The sequence below is a fragment of the Opisthocomus hoazin genome, chromosome 1 (genome assembly GCF_030867145.1).
Source record: "Opisthocomus hoazin isolate bOpiHoa1 chromosome 1, bOpiHoa1.hap1, whole genome shotgun sequence".
Classification (NCBI taxonomy): domain Eukaryota; kingdom Metazoa; phylum Chordata; class Aves; order Opisthocomiformes; family Opisthocomidae; genus Opisthocomus; species Opisthocomus hoazin.
The window spans coordinates 45,297,478-45,318,809 of NC_134414.1; the positions used below are offsets into that span (position 1 = coordinate 45,297,478).

Sequence of the window (21,332 nt, forward strand, 5' to 3'; positions counted from 1 at the left end):
AACAAGTAAGAGCAAAGTTAAACTTTGCTGAATTTAACCTGAAATTATGAAATATTTCAAAGCATTGCAACAAGAAAGAGGATAAAATCTGTAATTCTTCTGACCATTAAACACATCTCAGCTGCTATGCAACCATAAAAATCAACGGGTAAATAGAATCGTAGAATCATAGAATCATAGAATCACAGAATCATAGAATCGTTAGGGCTGGAAAAGACCTCTAAGATCATCAAGGCCAACCATCCATCCAACAACACCATGCCTATTAAACCATGCCCTGAAGTGCCACATCTACATGTTTTTTGAACACCACCAGGGATGGTGACTCCACCACTTCCCTAGGCAGCATATTCCAATGCCTGACCACTCTTTCAGTAAAGACATTTTTCCCGATATCCAATCTAAACTTCCCCTGACGCAACTCAAGGTCATTTCATCTCATCCTATCACTAGTCACCTGGGAGAAGAGACCAACACCTGCCTCATTACAGCCTCCTTTCAGGTAGTTGTAGAGAGCAAGAAGGTCCCCTCTCAGCCTCCTCTTCCCCAGACTAAACAACCCCAGTTCCCTCAGCTGCTCCTTAGAAGACTTGCTCTTCAGATCCTTCACCAGCATTGTTGCTCTTCTCTGGACTTGCTCCAGCACCTCAATGTCCTTCTTGCAGTGAGCGGCCCAAAACACAGTATTTGAGCTGTGGCCGCACCAGTGCCGAGTACAGGGGCACGATCACCCACCTACTCCTGCTGGCCACAATATTTCTGATACAAGCCAGGATGCCGTTAGCCTTCTTGGCCACCTGGGCACACTGCTGGCTCATGTTCAGCCGGCTGTTGACCAACACGCGCAGGTCCTTTTCTGCTTGGCAGCTTTCCAGGCACTCTTCCCCAAGCCTCTAGCGTTGCATAGGGTTGTTTTGATCAAAGTACAGGACCTGGCATTTGGCCTTTTTGAACCTCATACAACTGGCCTTGGCCCATCGATCCAGTCTGGTCAGACCCAAAAGAAGTGTCATGTAAATCTTGCACTTGATAAAGAACAGTTTTCATAATTCTTGCTAAGTCAGAAATATGAGACCTGTGATGGGTATGATCAAGCCCTTGATGAGACTGGTGGCGGTTTGGTACAGGGTCCAGAGGAGGTAAAGGTATGAGCTGTGGCAGGGCCATGAACTACTCTAGTTTCAACCTGTTCCTTGTAAACCTGCAACGGAGGAGGCTGACATAGTGAGCATCAATGCATATGAGCTTGGAACACTGAGCATGAGATTAACTCTTGAATAGCAGGTAGCTTTTCCAAGATTAATTCATCAAGGAACAAAAAAAGTTTCAGGTACAAGGAGTTTTCCTGCATACCTGTCCATGATTTGTATTTTGACTATGAGCCAGTCACTTTCTCTCACAAATTTGGCAGCCCAAGTGAGCCTTCTTTGAGCTCTCCCTGCTAGGCAGCGTGGCTGCATGGTGGTGGTCTCAAGCTGAAAAGCCCCTCAAGGTACGGTCCTCAAGGCAGAGAGATCTTTCACCAATGGCAGATGTTTGGTAAGCAATCAATATCACGCATAACCTTGTAGCATGATAACTGATTTTGCCTTGGTAAATTTGATTGCATGCTGAATTGATGTTAATGAAACATTCATATATAATCCCTTAGACATAAACCATTGGTAAAGTCTGAGGCTACATCTGGATCCAGGTATGGCTAGTTTTCTCTCTGAGGAGAAATTCAGAAAGTGACGGGGTCTGTTCTGAACCTGGTGACTCAATGGGAGGGTCTTTCTTACCCTTTTGTCTCCGGTCTCTCTGTGAATCATTCTAACTGTAGTGCAACTCTGTTTTCCTTTATATTATCTTTCCATGTTGTAATTAATAGAGTGAAACTTTCCATCGAACTTCATTAAGTTGCACTTCTAAAACATCATATTAAAACCTCTTTTGCTAAAACCTTTGACAGGGGTTCTCTAAGTGATCCTAAATCACTCATTTATGACAGACCGCTGAAGACAGAAATAAAGTCTGCTGAAGTATTATACATATTAAATATCCACATCACTTTTCACACATTACTGCGGACACAGCTGGCCAGCTGCAGGCATCTTGCAATCAAGCAGACAGGTCACGCATGTCTTCAGCAACACTAAATTCCTCTCAATCTTACTGCATTTCTAAATGGCTGAATTTACTCATCTGATCAGAGTGCATATATAAGGAAGAATGAGACAGGAAAAAGGCAGAGAAATCACTTCATGTGTCTTTGTTAGATATTTCTCAATATCGGAGATATGCTTTTTCGTGATTCCTTGCTAACTGTATCAAAATTTGAGCAAGAATTTTGAGATGTCTTTTCTTGACTTCAGGGTAAATCATCTGGTTAGTACTGCAGACATTCAAAGAGTTAAGAAGACATTTTTCCTTGATTAAACCGCCGAGTGACAGGAAGAAATTTATGGATTGATTTTTAAGAAAGAAACTTAGCATGAATAGTAAAGTCATGAAGTGTCTTAAGAAGCCGTACTAATCAGAAGCAAAATCTCAGTACTGTACCAGCAAGAAAAAGTCTATCTTTATAATAATATAATAGAGACTCAAAATGATGTGAGGACCCTCTAACGAAGATTTCTGTGTTATGATGCCAAAGAATATTCCATTCTCTTGCACTCCATGCATATACAGTAAATTATCCTTAGTAACAGATCTTTTTCTGAATACTGAAATTATACCTAATTAATTTAATGAAAATTGTTATTCTTTCCCAGTTGTATTTTTTATTTTAACTGGCACATAATGAATAATGGTAGTAAATTCCACGGATTATCAACCCACTGCTTTTACACACACATATAGAAAATGCAGTCAGGTATATTTCTACATGTTACAATTTAATTAGTTAATATTCTTATCTCTGAGTAGCTCCTCTTTTTGACTATCTGGAGAATATCCAGTATGCTGTCAACATGACAGAATACAGTAAACCATAAAACATTTTATTTTGCATTCCCCGTAAAACAAAGTATCCTACTGCTGACAACCAGAACATGAAAATGCATAGAATCAATGCTACTTTCCATTTAGGTCAATACAAGAGGAAATAATTAAGCCACAAACATTGGGGAAAAAAAGAAAAAGCAACTGTAAAGTAGGAGCTTAGCAGAGATTTCAATGAGAACCAAGAACTTTGATTCTAAAATGAGAACTGTGATAATTCCCTGGAAGAGAGAGATTCTTTTTTCTATAAAGCTATTTGAATAGTCTAGTATGAACTTAAAATTAAACTGAGGCTCGTATGTAGTACTAAAAAAAAGCAATAATATGTAAAGGAAGCACTCACAGTATATTTGTTAACATTTCCAAAGGTTAATCTGTAGGTTAAAAGCTGATTTTCTTTTTTTTTTTTTTTTCTGACAACAGAAACTTAATTTTAATTTTTTTTTTCCCATTTTTACAGGAAGAAAGTGAGAAGTAGCAGAACTATTTTCAACCTGCCTACTCTCACAGTACAATGCTATCTTGCTGACCAAGGAGGAAAGGATTGGCAGGGATTAAAACTTTCAAAACACAAAGAAAATCCTTCACAACAAAATGACAAATTTCAAGAAATACCATGTACATACTCTGTGCTTCCAATCTACAGTGGAACAAAAGGTTAACAGGAGACGTTTCAGTACTATAGTTTTGAAGGGTATGTTACTTTCCCTGTTTAGTTCAATAAATTTCAAGAGATAAGACATTTATTTCCATTTAAAAATTAAATGAGCAATAAGCTGGTTTTACTTAGGACTAAATATGCATGTTGCTATATAAGCTACATGTCAAACTCTGTAGAAGATTTACTTCATGTGCTTTCCTTTCTTTGGTAGAAGTTGTAGGCAGTTAATGCTGTTAAACTCAGAACGGATTATAAACATCCTTTGCTTTAGCCATCTTTAAATTGATAGACTTTGTGGAGAGCACTAGAATATTTAGATATCTGTTACTGTGAGCAGTAGACAGGAATGGAGTAACAATGCAGAGATGATTGCCTGTTCAGCAGGAACACTTCCTTGGTTTTTTTGGTTTAATAAAATAAAATCATAGAAAAACTTGGGTTGGAAAGGACCTTTAAATGTCATGTAGCTCCTTCTCAGCAGGGCTGCTCTCAATCTCTTCATCCCCTAGCCTATATTGATAGCGTGAGTAGGTGGTGTGCAGTCTGTCACACTGTCCTACTTAGACTTCAAAAATTAGTTACTGGGTGCAAGTCCTTCTCCAGACAACCTTCCCTATGCAGAAATTCCAACCAAAGGCAAGACCACCGCAGACTCTGTAGTGGGCCAATTACGATTTTTATATGGATATGGGTCACACCAAGTGACAGTTGTAGACAGACTGAGGCCCTCTCCTTTTAGGGGAGGACTGGGAATCTGAGGGAAACCCCTGTAGGACACTTGTTTTGGTTGTGTGGTTGTAAATAGCTGTGAGATGTGTTTTAGATCTGCAAAGATCTCTTCATATAACTGTATGTAAAAATCTATGAACAAAAAGCATGTCCAGAACTAAGAACAGGTTTAGGCTCCTACTCAAGTGAGTATGCATATTTTCAAACACACTGAGTCATGCTTTCCAATCTGTAAAACACAGGGAAGGTTCAATAGCCTTATTAAAATACTGTGAGGTTTAAGATTACAAAATACCTTGCAAGAATTCAACTAATATATAATTAACAATTATTATTTTAATCAGTTTTAGTTTAAGCCACCACAAGAGAAAAAAGAAATCCACAAAGTTGGGGTATTTTTGTTTGTTTGTTTTTTTTTTTTTTAGAATTGCAGTTTGTTAGAATAATCTATTTTACCATTGAGCTACTACAAGAAATGATCATGCTTACTGACTCAGGGACAACGCAGCTTCATTCATAATCCTGTGGTGCCTGTCACACCTGATCTCCAGTTAAGGGCCTTACATACAAGCATAATGTTTCTGTAAATATTATTGCTAATAATGGTGATGACCATGATTTAGGGACTCTATTAATGTCCTACTGTGAGATACAGGAAAAAGGCGAAAAAAGGATTTGGGAAAAAAAAGGACTTCACCTACAAAAAAAACCCAAAAAGACAGTCTTTCAACAATATGTTTTTTTTCTGCATCTGTGTTGTGTAATTATGTTTTCGAGTATAGACATTTTATTATTTTCTAAGACGTCTTATTATTCAGGTTGCTATTCAGTAGCATAAAGTGAAGTGATCATGAGCAGTATGATGGGCGAGAGATCTTCTGGGTGTAGCTTGCATAGAAGAGTTGGCTGCTTTGTACTGAGCAAGCATAATGTTGACTTAATGGTAATTATCTTCCTCCTCCACCACTGCCGAACAATAGCTTTCACCTAATTTTCTAAAGCTGTTTCATTACCACATACAATGACACCACTTAAAAACCTGTTCCTGCTGCTTTAATTTTATAATTGTATTAATTTGTTTCCTTTCTCTTCATAAAAATGTCACTGAATTTTCTGTATCAAATTTTTCCACACTGAAGTACCTTATTGATATGCAGAGTTTTTTTTCAAAGTATTTGTTCTCTGAACAATCCGTAATACATGAGGCTGGTTATCAGTCTTGGCTGCTTGAATATATAATGACACAAGCACTGATAAAACTGTACAAGCCATCTGTCTCTGGAGCTAAATGTTTTGAAAGCAAACACAAAAGTGCATAACAAACACTCCCTTAAATTGTCTTTGTAAATATTTATATCAGATCTTATCCAAAAATGCTTTTTTGTTGTTATTTTATTCTTTTAATAGCTGTCAAGCAGATGCATGACTTGCCTACTCAAAAACAGACAGGTGTAAGAAAGAAAATAATGTATGCCACTCAAGAGCCGGTCATACCCTAATGCTGGAATTTCTGTGTGGTCTTTTATCTCCTTTTATTATACCCAGAAGCTAAACTGCTATTTCATTGATTAACTTACTGCTGCAATTAGCAACTAGCTTCTGGCATGTTGACCTGCTGCTTTTCAGCTTGCTTCTTTAAAACTCTCTTGCTTAAAACTGCAAAAATCATTCTTTAGTTCTGAAAGAGTCAAAACAAGACAAGTTCCACTCAGTGAGACTTTTTGCCCTCAAAAAAATGAATGGATACTCTTTGCCTGAGGGCACTAACATTAAGCATAGTGGATTTGAACATGGCCATAGCTGTGTTTCAGACAATCATATTTCTTTAACTTTTCATATTGCATCTTAAAAAGGAAAAAAAAGATAAAACAACAGCAACAACATTTTCAGCTCTATTTAACCTCAAATACAGAAAGCTTTGTTAAGTTTTCATGGTCTACTTTACTAAATGACCTTTTCTGAGACCACCTGCTTTTACAGCCTTCGCCACATATATTGGAATTGAAAGGACATTATTACATTTCATGGAATTTTTGTAACTACCGTACTTAATAAATACAAAAACTGGAAAAGAGTTTACGGCAAAAAAGATTATTTTGATTTTTTTTGTTCTCTTAAATATCAGCAAAATAAATGATAAAGACTGCTCTTTATTTCTAGTCTGTTAAAAAAAAATCCAAGACTACAAAGCCACATACATGTGGTGGATATGTTTTCTTGGTATTATTAACTAACCACAAGATTTTTCAGTGACTACTAACAATGTATTTTTAGTGGCTCGTTGCATGGTTATTCCACTTGGCAGAGTCAGTGTTGAGAAAATCACATTCTGTCCGCAAATCACTGTGTTCCAAGGTCCCTGGATTCCTACCATTGCTGCTACCAGTATTGGTTGACTTATCACCACCACCTTGTGACCTGCTGCTTCTCTCTCCCCTTCCTGGAGTTGTATCCTCTGTGCTCTGGTACATATCAGGAAACCCCTGCTAGTTCCTGTTCCCAGTCTTGGCCCAAGTTTCTTTTTCGTCTCTACTGGACTAAATAATACTGTAAGGTTGGCTTACACCAGCATTACTCAACATAGATAAGCTGCAGGAATTCTTAATTAACATAATAATGGGAGGGACAGGAAGCTGGGGCATAAGGATCTGTAAAGGGTACTGCCCAGAATACAGAAATTCAACAACTAAATTATTTTCTGAAAAGACAAGAAAGCCTGACAGAATAAGATTTACTTGACAATTCTGTGAAGTACTTAAAAGATTCAGGTGGGTTCTGTAGAAATGTTGGTGTCTAAGATCCAAACTATAATTTCAAAAATCATGTGTGACTTCTTTGATACCATGGGCAGCTAAACTTAGAAACGTATAATTATTCAGCTACTTGAAATTCTGTTTCTACAGAGAATTGCCTCAGTTTTCTGATGACAATATTGCTTCATACCTAAATCTCTTGAGTCAAGAAAGTAGGTGTTCCCTTCCCTTCATACCTTGAATATATCAATGAGCTTGGCATTTTAACAATGTGTGCCAATAGGTTGTAGCTTTGAACAATCTGGCAGTGCAGTAGGCTATTTCCCCCCCCCCCCCAAGTTTATGCCCGTAGTCTGATTACAGAAAGGGCACCTGTCTTTTATTTCAAATATTGTGCAGAGGCCACTTGTAGTTAGAAGGTTCAGCTCCAGTTCCCGTTTCTTCCTGATAGATTCTGGCCCCTCTTTGCTACAGATGTGCAAGAATCAACCTCGATCTTGATAACAAGAACTCTTCTGATAAATGAGAAACATCTCTGTAATCCCTCCTGCAGAGAAGGAGACTATGCTATGATTTCTTACATACCTAGAGAATGCTGAAATTACTAAGGTACTGTAGAAAAAGTGTCTGTTAACACCATTATCACTATTAGAAAATATTCTCTATTTCTTGAGTTCCTTTCACCTGTAGCTACTACAGTCCAAAAGCGACAATGAAAGGGATTGTTACTTAGATTGCTTGGTTGTTTTGGTTTTTTTATTCTGCTATCCTTCCTAGAAATTAAATACCATTACCATTTACAAGGTACACCTCCATCACTAATGGCTCTGTTGTCAAGATGTTATTTTTATCTGGCCAAACTTCCTGTGGCCATTTCTAATTACTTTTTCTGCACTGACATACATGTGTATAAATCTGTACACATTTCCAAGTGTTGAGGCTAGACCATGCTACATAGTCGCGTACTGTAGAATCCACACTTTGAAGCACTGGCAGTCTAGAAAAATTTTCAGTTCCTTGCATTTTCCAAGACAAGACACCTTCCAAGAAATGGAACTCATTTCACAATGCTTTTGAGAATAAAATCTTTGGCTACCTAGACCTGCTTAGTTACACGTTCCTTGGAACAAATTTTGTGGCCTATTTCTGAAGATGGGAACAAATAGTCTGTTTTATCTACTGTCCAGTGAGATGGAGAGCAGGTGGCACAAGGCTAAGTTTGCATGTGGTGATGACTAAGCAATTATGCTTAGAAAAAGCACAGAAGTAATTTCAGTAGAGTTTAGTAGTTTAGATTTGTTCATAGTCCCATGAAGTCTTCCAAACCAGCTTATTTTGAATGGAAAGTTGAGTCTATCGGCAGGCCACATTTACATCTCTCTGTCCCTACCATCTAAACACACCCTTGAAATTAGTTCAGCTGTATGTTACTACATTTCTGGTTTAATTCTGGGGCTTTTATAACAGGAATTATTTAACACTGAATTTATTTGGAACTTAACTCTTAGCGACATCTCAGAGTAAGAAATACATTTTTATAGCCTAGTGGTAGTTCCTCTTGGTGTCCTGAAAAGTCAGAGATTTATCCAAATTACAGCCCTCAGTTGTCCATAGAACATAGCAATCTGTCCATTTCCTAATCTTTACTGAATGCTACTTATGCAACTGCCAAGCTTGTGAGATACCGGGGTCAAGCCTGCTTAGCGTTATCTAGTATTAATGAATAGACAGATGAATTGACTAATGTTAGACTTGCAAAAAATTTGCAGGCAAGTTACACCACTCAAATCACAAGGGTGAAGTCCATGCAACCAAGGGCATAGGAAGATGCCACAGGAGGTGTTCCAAAGCAGTTATGATCTGGAGGGAAGCTGAGCTGTCCACTGAACAATTCAAACCTGGATGATTCAGTGCTCTTCACTGATCAGAAAAACTCAGCTCTGTTGCATACCATGGATTACATGTTGCCTGTGTTCAGATCTCTATACCACCTTTGGTTTTTTTCAGAATTCAACTTGGTGAAACTTTATGTATTATAGTAAAAAAAGTAGATTCACTAGGAAATCTAGTGGTTCATTCAGGTCTTAAAAATCTACATATCAGCAAATATTAACATAAAACAGTATTCTGTATAAACTTTCACTGACAAATATAGCCAGTTGTAGCATATTCTTTAGAAATATAGAAGATACAAAACAATATCTGGGATTGTTATTCTGGTTTAATGCATTCTGTCACTAAATATAACCCAAACAAACAAAACTCCACAAATGACCACAATTTGTATTCTCAGCTTAAGTGTCACATCGTGGATTCAGACAATCACCTTCCAGAGAGAGCAGGAGGAAAGAAATGTAAACAGGATTTGGCAAAACCCCCTTTTATTAACAAATAAATAAAGATTAAATGTTTTACACATTTCTCATGCAGATTTCATTCTTTGGTCACAGATGAAAAGTCAACATTTGCAAATGGAGATAGACCAAATACAATAATACATGGACAGTCAGAACAGCAGATTCTTTCCCTAGGAGGATATAGTTATTTAGACAGACTTTATGGTACACAAAGAGCAGACAGCATATCTTTACAAATTTGCACCCATCTTCAGCATGGCATGGAACTCATCCATCTTCTTGTCTGCTGAAGCTAATCCTATGAAGAGTGTTGTCTCATCTAATCTTATTTCCTCAAAATTAGCATATTTTCTCGCCATACATTTAATTTTAGCTAGACAATCTAACAAATCAAAATTCCACAAAGGACTCAAATGAACCTTCTAAATTTGATTGGATCACTTAATGAGACCAAAGCACAGTCAGTGTTCAGGCATTTGGAATAATACTAATTTTCAGCAAGAATCATTTTTTCTTATGTAGCTCTTCATTTTGCTGCCCAAAACTGGCTTTATTCCCAAAAGGTGATGATGGATGATGATAATGAAATATTTATAAAGTATCCCATGGTCACAATCATTTACTATCTTTTTTTCTCTCACATCTAAATATTTATGGTACTTGATAAAAATATTTTGTTTTAATTGATTTACAGGCAACTGCTGAGACATGGTCACATTTTCTGATCTATTAATATGCTCCAAAGACGAACGTGCTGTTAGTCAAAAACAACTTAAGTCTCAATTTGGAAGATTCTGCCAACTATTTATCATAAGCTTACTATTCATATTATCCACCAAAGAATCATGGAAAGAGGAAACCAGGATAGGGACCACTGCAAGAGTTATCTTCTTATTTAATCACAAATAGTAACAATCTTCATTATAAGTAACTTTTAGGGAAAAGATTATTTTACGATAAGCATACAACTTACTTCACTGTCCTACAGCCTTTCCAGACTTCCAGAAATTTGGGCCCAGTTTTCAGTATATTTCTGCATTCCTGTAAGTTTCACTTTTTCTCAAATCAAACAAACCACAGTTTTATGACACACTCCTGGCTGGGGCTGTCAGTTTGTTTCTTTCCAAAAGTAAGAAGTCTGGATTTTAATCTTGGGAAAAATAGTTCCAATTTATTAACTTTGTGACCTTTAGCAAATCTATAACATAAGGCTTCCATGAGGAACAATCAGTGTAGTTTCACTTCAAATTCTATCACTTAGTTGTATTTTTAAACATTCAGCCCTATTTCCTAACTATTATTTTCTTAGCACTAGATTAACCACTGTACAGTCACAAGTGCCAAAGTAACATTTTTCCTATGATTTTTGAACAAAAAAGATAACAAATCAACTGTCTACTCTGAGGAATACATGAAAAATGAAAAAAAAAAGAACCCTCAATAGGAAAAAGTTCCAAATCTTATACTCCAGACAGCAATTCATCTAAGAGGAAAACGATAAATGCAGACATATAGTACGACGTTTAAAATCACAACATAAATTAAGAAATATAATTGACTATTTTTGCTGAGAAATATGAAACTGATGCCATAAATAGGTTAATTACAGCTGTCTAAACAAACATTAAATTTAAGTTGAAATGCAGCTTTCTTACAAAGCCCTACTACTAATGTATGTTTTTTGTTGCTTTTGTGTTTTCCTGTTTTTTCTTCAGTGCAATTCAGACCAAAATCAAATTTAGGTTAAACTGAATTTGTTGCAAATTTGTGGCAGATGTGTAAGTGCTATTATGTAAATAAGTAGCTTAACTGAAAACATCTATTTGAAGTACATTTCTCTATGCCGAATTAGCACCTAAATCTGGGAACTCGCTTTCCTAACTTAAGCTACATGAATTTGAATAACTGAAGTATGTAACAGAAGAAAGCGCTTAAATTAGGTGCCTAGTAAGCTGATGGTACTGTTGATTTTGTCTTCCATTCTACACAAAAATGTACGCTTGATAAATTTCACAGGACACAGATGTCAGAGATGCCATTAAACTAATCCAGAGACAAATAATTCTGCTTGTATAATGGTATCTCATTTAGTTCATTTTGTAAAATGCAGTTCAGTGCCAGTTGAGTTGTCAGAACTGCAGGCATATTACACAGAGAATAAGAGAAAGTGCTTTTCTTCATTATGTCTGAGCTACTCTCATGCTACAGTTCCTTCATTTTCTTTAAAAACTATGTTCATTTACATCATTGTTTCAGAAGAGATATCCATAAGTTTCTTAACGAGCTTATATAGCTTACAGTAAAACTCCCATTAAACAAATGTTCCTGAGTCAAAACACTTACATTTTATTAAACCATGCTTGAAAATTAATCTGTGTTCTATTTAGTCATTACATTAAATATACTGAAAATTAATATGGAAGCAATGTTTGTGTACACTATTTTCCAAATAATTGCGATTAGTCACATGGTCCTATCATAATCCTTGGCAAAAGCTATACTTTGGGCTTTCAAATTTTACCTGGAAGGCTGAAGAATAAAATCTTTTTGATTCTAAAGAGGAAATCAAATCATATTTATCATGAACAGTGAATCCACATTTAATGGAGGCTGAAAAGTTTCATTTGTCTTCTTTCTATTTAATGAAAAACCTCAGCAAACCAAGCCTTCTAGACCTCTTATGGTGTTTTTTTTACTGTATTACATGTATTCTTTAAACTGCAGCTAGAAAATAGGCCACTTTAAGTTGCATCCCAATCTAAGTACACAGTAAAAAGATTGTTTGAAATTAGTGCACAAAGTGCACTTATGCTAGGTCTCCACTGACACATTTAGAGGAATTTCCTGAACAGCATCTCCAGGTGCCTGAACTTTTTTAAACAAATATTGCTGATTTTAAAATGGATTAAAATGGATTGAGAGAGACCATGAGGAAGAATTGTTCCTATGAGCACAGATCATTAACACCTACACATGTAACAGGCACTTTACATTGTATAGTCCTTTATGATTGTACACAGTTAGGTTTCCCAAGTAATAAAAAAAAAATCTTTGGAAGTTTAGGAAATTTGTTTCATATGTAAAGCAATTTTGGGGCAGGAGCTTACCAAGAAAAACAGATATTTTGCTTTCCTGAAACCATTGTTTTTGTATAATACCAAAAGACAAGATTTGAGACCTGCTTATTTCCTTAGAATTCATTTCATTGTTATGAAATGTAGCTAGAAGCATAGAAGAACAGAAGAATCTGACAATTCCTATAACATAAGAGTTGTGAATACTTGGCAGTTCACTGGAGATTTTTTTTTTTGCTCCAGTTTGAGACATAAAAGTAAACAGTAATTTCATATATTTGATTTCCTGGTTTTATTTTCCATCTTGTAATAATAACATAAAGAAGAACTTTAAAAAATCAACGCACAATTAATTCTGGGCACATACTGAATGAGGTATGGTATATGCTGATCACGTTCAAGCTTCTGAAAGTATTGGGCAGTATGAACAGTTTTGTGCTTACTGAAATTCTGGTAGAATTGAAAAACTACGAAGGAACTCAGAATAACAACCTGAAAGCATATATTTTTCTTCTTGCACTAAAAAAAAAAAAAAAGCTAATATACCAAAATATAAAAAGAGAATGAATAATTTCAGTTTCTGGATTTAGTTCACTGAACATTTCCACTGTTTCACCTCCCTGACAGGAACTGCAGTGCAGATGTTAATTACCATTTATAGAATGCCTTGTCAAAACACCTAAGAATTATTGTTCCGTTAATAACTTTGTCCTGCACTTGGGTTCCATGTCTGATTTGAGCTGAAAAATGCTGAAAAGGATCACTGACACTCAGTTAGGACATCCAGTCTTTCCCTGCAAAGCTCAGCCAGTAATGCATGGCTTTGTGCCAATAATTTAACTTTAGAATAGGAACTATTATAAAATTGTAGTTATGAGGGAATTAACAACCACATTTCAGAAGATTATTATCCTTGTATCAAGTGAGTTAATTTAATAAATTGTCACTTCAGAGGCAGCAAGTTATTTAGAAACAATGCCAAAGACTTAAGAGCACAATGACCTATCTGAGATGCCAGAACACTTTATTGGTAGACAAACAGAACTATTTCAGGTCACTTCATTCGGTGGGATAACAGAGATAGGCAGCTATTTCTCCATGGATTCATTGGACATACACCTCTTCTCCTTCAAAATAAGTTGTGCTTTTGCTACTGCTTCGTTGGGTGTAAAACTGGGTCTTTTGTCTCTATAGAACACCAAATGAATTTCACCGGCAAGCTTGATTTAGGAAGGCATGCACTGAAAGAAACAGATCAATACCCTTGTGAACTACAAGTCATTCCTTTAGCATTTAGCTTCCCTATTTACCACACCTATTCTTCCTTTACAAGTTCTTCAGCTCAATACTCTCCTTTTTCTAAGTTGTCTATATACAGCTCTGCTTACTCTCTTTATGACACGTTTTCAACTCAGGTCTCATCAGTATTCCTGTTTTTTCTCCAAAAAATGATTTCCTCCCACGATCTTCTCAACTGCCTGGACGATAAGTCCTTCTCTTACACATTTCTATCACTGAATTTAGTTACGAGATTTCACTTAAAATGAGCGAGGGGCTTCTTTTTGTACTTCATTTAGGTATAAAAGTTAGTTATTTAAATACTGAGTCATAAGTAAGGTAGGACTCACTCCACCGTAGGGGTCAGTTCTAGAGACAGTCATCTGAACTGATTATGCAAAGAGAAGGTTTTGTCTTCCATATTTGCAACTTAAAAGATCAAGGTGACGAAGTACTATAGAGGAGCAAAGTATAGGACTGAGACTGAGATTCAGATCAGAAATATGGACATCTATAATGCATATATCTACATGGGAACCACAGATACATATATTTTCTAATTCTCATCTTAATTAACTGATATCCTGTTGATCCTATTGGCCCAGTAAATACAACACAGTGATTTGCCAAACCAAATATACAGAAGTGAATCTGAACATCTCTCTGTATCATACTGACTGTTATGACTAGATCTCTATCAGTCATAAAGAGAAGTTAAGGCGTCTAAAACTTTTGTACACACCTTCATTGTAGATCGCTAAATTTAGCATCTGAATCCGGAGCTATGTCCTAACCTTGGCTTTGCCATAACACTTCACCACTTTGATCTCTGAATATGCACACACATTAAGATTAGGAAACCTTCCTTTACACAATTAATTATTTCTTTAAAACTAATTGCTATATCAAATCACTGACTTTTTTACTTACAAAATTAAGCTTTCAGATAATCTTAAAACACATGCTGAAGAGTTTCAGGACAATTTCTCTATAGAAAATTTTCATTTTTTCTGCATTGTGACACAAAAATAGAATGGAATTTCCTAGAAATATCAAGAGCAACATTCACTTCCACAGTATTGCAGGTCTCTGTCACCATAACAATATGGATTTCTGAAGCATTAAGAGACCAAAGCTGCAGCTGTAGGACAGTGAGCCAGGCCAACAAAACTGAAAAACAGCCAACAACTGAAAATTACACCAATGTTAATAGCTTTGTCAAGTGTAAGGTGAGATGATAAACCCTTCAAAAAAATTTGAAATAATGGATTACATCCTAAATTGTATTTGGTCCCCCACTCCAGCACTGAGTGCTAGCAGCATTCCTGATTAAAATGGAAAATATTGTTCCCTGTTGTGGGGAGAAAAATAGCACTGAAAGCAGAAAACACCTGGCAGACACATTGAATATGAACCTCTTTATTAAGCACTGCATTTTTTTTCTTTGTTAATTAATCTATTTCACTGTCTCAGATAATCACTTTGCAACTTCTCAGTAGCCTGACTTTCAAAGGAACTTTACGCTCTATCAGTTGCTACACCTGTGTTGTCAAAGAACATGGGAATGACCTAAACATCTTGGTAATTTGTTCACTGCTGGCTTGCATACCGCTTCCACAGTGCTCTGCTTCCAGAAGGGAGTAACATTAAAAACATTCCTTGTCCTAATGGTTACGCATCAACAGTGTCTTCTCTGGGTCTATGTTAGTTTACTAAGCAAACCTTCAGGGTCCTACTAGTTTACAGCTAAAAGATGGAGGCAGTAAGATCTCCTTGTTGATGACTAGGAGATTTTATCTTGTTTCATTCAGGAGCATAAAACCAGAAAGAGAAGAAAGTGAAAAGCAGAAAACAAATAAAGATGTAAAATGATTTTGTAAATTAAGAGCTGGTGTTGTCACGAGAATAGATCTGGTGACATGGTGTCTATGATAACAGACAATTGAACTCCTTCCTAAAATTTAGATGCTTGTATTAGCAAAAAATAGAAAAACAGTAGCCTAATTTTTACTGTCCATATTAGTGGAAGTTTATATTCTTACATTTTATATCTTAATGTCTGACTACAGCCATGGCAGCTGATGTACAATAGAAGTTTGCACTGTAATAAAGTATTAAGACAATATAGTCACAATGTACTGTTTCTAACACACAACAGATAAAATGATTTATAATTCCTAACAGAGACAATAAGAATTCTTAGCAAGAAGGTGGGATTTTTTAGTATGAATGCTGTCCAGCGTTCACATACTTTAGAAAAATCTCATCTAGTAAAAGCAGGTACTAGAAGTAGGAATGATCTAATGAAATACTGGCATTTGTAATTGAAGAATACCTTTCAGCTAATCATCTAGATTCTTTAAGCAGGCTCTTTTACAATGTGATTCATCTGAACACCTTTAGGTTTTACTTTACGATGAGATGAATTGTGCCCTGAACGTGTCTACTTCTCCCTGCCGACTACTAAATTACCCAAAGTGCCTAGATCAGATGCACACATGGGATCCTTAGCTTCTACAGCTGAAGCAATGGAAGACAGATCTTTCAAAATACTTACTGAATCAAAGACAATGTGTGTGACCTTAGCTGCGCCGTTTTGTTCCTCCATGTCTTTACTGCTCACCTATAAAATGAGGGTATTAGAATTTCCATACCTTACAAGGCAATGCAGAGGGCTGTGGATTACATGGCTCTCTAATACCATGGCAATGGGTGCCATATAAGTACTTAAACTTCTTCTGGATTGTTAAATGAAGAAACCAAAAAGAACAGACAGTAAAACTTGCAAACCAATTTCTCTACAGAGAGAGCCATTTGATATCTCCCTGAAGCAAACCGCCATGAAGGATGACGTTTGTATAAAGCACACTATGATTAATCATGACAATAACAGTGATGATTTTGGAAGAAGGGGTATCCCTCCTTCCTGAATAGAAAATTCACACAGGATATGGTTTTCTCTTTTGCCACAAGCTGTTCCATTTGTCTCATGATTCAAGTAAACAATTGCTGTAACAACAAAAATATCCTTTGTGTTTATTGCCCACTGATAAACGATACATCCTTTTAAATTTTCTTTGTCCTGTTTTAAGACAGCTATCAGGGAAGTTTGCCAGCATTCAAACCTTTAGTGAAAAATTCATTATAATGCATTTCTAGTGTTATGATGTGACTCTTGTGATAAGATATACGCTTGTTTCATATATGCAAAGGCTGATTTTGATTTCATTTGCACCAATTGACTTCAGCTGAATTATTCACAATTTACGCTAAAACCACTGTAAGAATCATCCCCATATTTCATCCAGAGCTTACAAATCTCCAGCAGGAAAGTGCCTTTTTATTGTAAGGCTACATTGGCATTCATCCAGAATTCCCTGGGAGAAAGAGGGTTTTAACCACATTGATTTAGAGAAACATAGAGGGCTTATTTATTTAAAATCAAGGATATAAATATTTTAACAGCAGCAGCAGCAGCCATAAAGAGAAGGCAGCATTCAAAGTTGCTGCAAATAAAAAAATCTCCAGTTAGGCTGTCTAGAGCTAATGGCTGATGATAGAATTTGAAGAGTGCAGAGAAATAGGTACAAAGAAGTACTTGTCAATAATAAGAACAGCACTATATTTACAATCTGATGTTTAAAGCCAAAATAGACATTCTTTTCTGTTTGATCTGAAGAAAAGTTATCTGCTGCTCACAGGCCCGAATTTGAGTCTTCTTATGTCACTCAAAAGAAGTACTGAGATAACTGTGCTAGAGATGACAGGCTAGTAACCCCTCTAGAAAGCCAGACCTGTGGGGGGGGTGTCAAGTTTTCTGTGTCTGGGCTGAAAACACTCTTTCTACTTGGAAACACTCTCTTTTGTTCTCCCATATTGCCTGAAATTCATTCTCAAGAGATATGAGAAGTTGAAATTCATCTCATAGAATATAGGTCTCTACAATTTCCATAGGAACAAAGAATCACGAAGTTCATGTAAATATTTTTTTTCTTCTCAAGGCAGAACAGCTTACAGAAGTCATAAACAAGATCTCCACCTGTATCAACAGTTATAGCACCACTCAAGTTAGGTGTCCCCCCCAGTATCTGTCTCTGCAAGAGACACATAAGAATAAGCCAATCTTACACAATCTCAGCCATATAAGAAAGAACGAAAGGAGCTCAGATTATTTATAACTATACATTTACAATATACATTTTTGCTAACTGGAAAACTGACACGACGAGAAACAAAAACTGGTGACTTAATGAGCTATTGTATTTTAATAGAATGATTGTCTTTCTCTCAAAACATTTACAGAGCATTTTGCTTGTTATAATAAATTATCATCCTAAATAAAATATAGAAAGTAGAGAAATCTTGAAGACTAAAGAGACAGAGAACCTTGGGAGATCAAGCTCAAATATCTAGACATGTCAAATAACAAACTCTTTCATTCCCCACAAAATTTGCAAAATCCACTTGCTTGTCCCGAAATTCCCCTTCTGGTGACCTTATCTATCGACCACAGGCAAATAATATGTGCAAATAATAAACAGCGAGTCCGTTCACAGCCCAACGCCAGTCAGAACAGGAGCAGTGTCCCCGTGTAACTTGCATCGTGAGTGTGTGGCCCTGAGACCAGAAGCCTGGACACGAGCTCCTTGCAGGGGCTTCTCCACCAGAGCATGGTTTGGACAAAGAGAGAACTGCAGTAACCCTCTTGATGGGGGATTTTCAATATGGCTTTATTTGCTTCTGAATCGGATCTGATTAAGTTTTGGAAGCTGAGTGCAAGACCGACAGATGTCTTGAAGACTTTTGAATAACAGTCTTTTACCTTTAAAAGTCTTTTGAGCTGTCATTGCAGAAGACAGTTACAGCTTCCCTTGTAACGCATGCACTTTACTACTGGAGTGGTAATTAGGTGTTTGTTCCAGTAGCCAGTGACAACCACTAATGACTTTGTTAATTATTTCCCCTCTCTAACGTCCTATTCTTGGGTCAGTAAGAAAGCAGCAAAGGGAAAAGTGACTTCTGCCTAGTCTACACACCAGAGATTTTATTGATATTAGCAGTGATACAAGCTTTTATCGACTAGCTTACAGCAGAGCAAAGTGAGTGGAATATAGACAAAAGACAGAATAACCCTTACACACAAACCTTAGAAGTTCTGGTAAAGCTGCTCTGTGAACATAGTTACAGGGCATCTGAGATAAAAGCAATAAAAGTGTCTTTCAGCTCTGATAATGGGGTTGCTGTTTCTTAGGCATAGCTGCTCTGTACGCCTATCAGAGCTGCCTCTGTGTTCACACATCATTCCTAAACTCCAGACATACAGACCCTATCAGCCGGATCCTCTAAGGGGCACGACATTCCTTTTTTTCATCTTTACATTCAAAAGGTTTTCGTATGTTTTTACTTTTTCTTAGGTCACATAATATTTACACAACAGAGGGACAAATTCTACAACATTCCACTTCCTTCATAATTGCTTTGTATATTTTTACAGAATGATTACTCAGAATTTGATTCTGTTTTAAGGAGGATTTACTGAACCTACCATCTTCAAAACTGGACAAAATAATATAATAAAACCCAACAGATTAACAAAAAAAGCATACATCCTTAAACACTCTGCTAGTCTACCAACTTCTATTAATTCATTTTTTAATTCTAAAACCTAGAAACAACTGAAATCTACTCCCAATGAATGAAATAAAAGAGGGAACCTGGTGCATTTTAGATGACCTTTCTTTAGGTAATCAAGAAGAGTTTAACACATAGCAGTCTTCAACACTATTGTACTAAATATACCGCGAGAGTGCAATTCTTCCTTTTTGTCAATAGGCTTTATTTCTGGATAAGTAGTATTCTAACTAGAAATGTTGTACGACTTTTGCTTCACCAAAAGCATGGATATGATTATGGATATTCTCAGTACAGTCCAAATGCATGATGATAAACAGTGTCTGAAAAGATAACTACAAGGAACACAAAAAATATTTTATTAGGCTAATTTCCAGACCGTTATCCCAGATAAGATTTTGGGAGGTGAAAAACATAGCAAATTACTTTCAAATCAGCAAATACAGAAGATTTAAGATGCTCCAGCACACTCTTCAGGGTATACATTTTATATGTGGTTAATATAAAAAAAATAAGATCATAGCTAAATGTATAAAAATGTGCCAAATATGTCACTCATATCATTCATTAATGGTAAGCTGATTAACACAACATATTTTATTTCAGAATGAAATTCAAAGCCTGTTATGGCAAAACAATTTAGGCTTACAGGATTGCATCAAGCACTGTTATGCTTGACCATGCTAATGTAGCCGGTTTTATTTCAGAAGCACTGGGGAGGGAAGCATGAAATCATTAGTAATTATATAAATATTAAGGCCACACAACTGGCTTTATTACTGTTTTCAAATGGTAGCATCCGCAAATTCAGCCTGTAATAAACACTAATGCATCCAGAGACGGGACTGCTGACACATGAATGGGATGCTTTGTCAGACTTGCATAAAAATGTAGATGAACTGCAGGGAAAGAAAACCAAAGAATTCAAAGGGTTTCTTGATTGCCTTCTTTAAAATGCCAAGAACTTAAGCTGGCCTTTCTTATCTTCTTCTGCATGCATGTGACACTTTAGGAGGTCTTTCTTATTGTACTATAATTCAGTAATTGTTCCAGCTCTGTGCACCACGCTTTCCTTCCAAAGGGCAGCATGAGATATATAATTCTGGTAATGAACAGCTGCATAATTTAAGGGTTGAACTAGCAGGGCACTGTTCCTTATTTGTGTTTTCTTAGCAGTTGCCAAGATATTCCAAGCCTATTTAGGAATACAATCCTTTGTCTGCCTTGTTCCTTGTAGATGATATATGTTGAGACTTGGTCGTGATCCAGAAAACAGATTTTATCAGCTGAAGTACCAGAGCAAGATTTCCTCTCATTTTGCTTCAAAGTGCAGCAGTACAGAGCTATAACAAGGTAATTTTTTTCCCCAGCCATGAACATTCTCTGTTCTATCATGCAGACTTGTTCAAACCCAGTGCTATCCCCTTTCCAAAGCATAATAGACTTAATCACAGAGCTATCAAAGGCATTTCCACACAACATTTCTCTCACCAAGGCTAATCTTCCAAATGTTAAAAAGGTCCAGGCAGCTAGGCCCTTCAAGATGAAAGCTGCATGCTGATTAATCAGCTGCTTTTTTATTCTGTTATGGCAAGGGTTCTCTATTTGTAAATAAAAGGTTTATCCTGGATTTCCTGTAAACTAAGGAGCATAAGGCTGCTTTGGACTAGACTCATAAAGAAACAAAGCCTTCTGCTGTTGCATCTGCAGGGGCAGGTTGTTTGTTCTATCGCAAATATACTTTCAGGTGTCCTGGAGAGAATGAGCTAATCTAACACAAACACCATTCCAACATGAGAAAATTACGTGGCAACCTCAAAGTTGCCGGCTTATTAATTACGTTCTTTGGCTTTCGGCGGCACTTTAA

The 21,332-nt window shown here is 36.5% G+C and overlaps 1 protein-coding gene across 6 annotated transcripts in view; it reads right to left on the reverse strand.

Annotated features, from left to right (window-relative positions):
* PCDH9 (protocadherin 9) overlaps positions 1–21,332 on the reverse strand; it is a 731,424-nt gene that overhangs the window by 7,081 nt on the left and 703,011 nt on the right. The window lies entirely within an intron of this gene.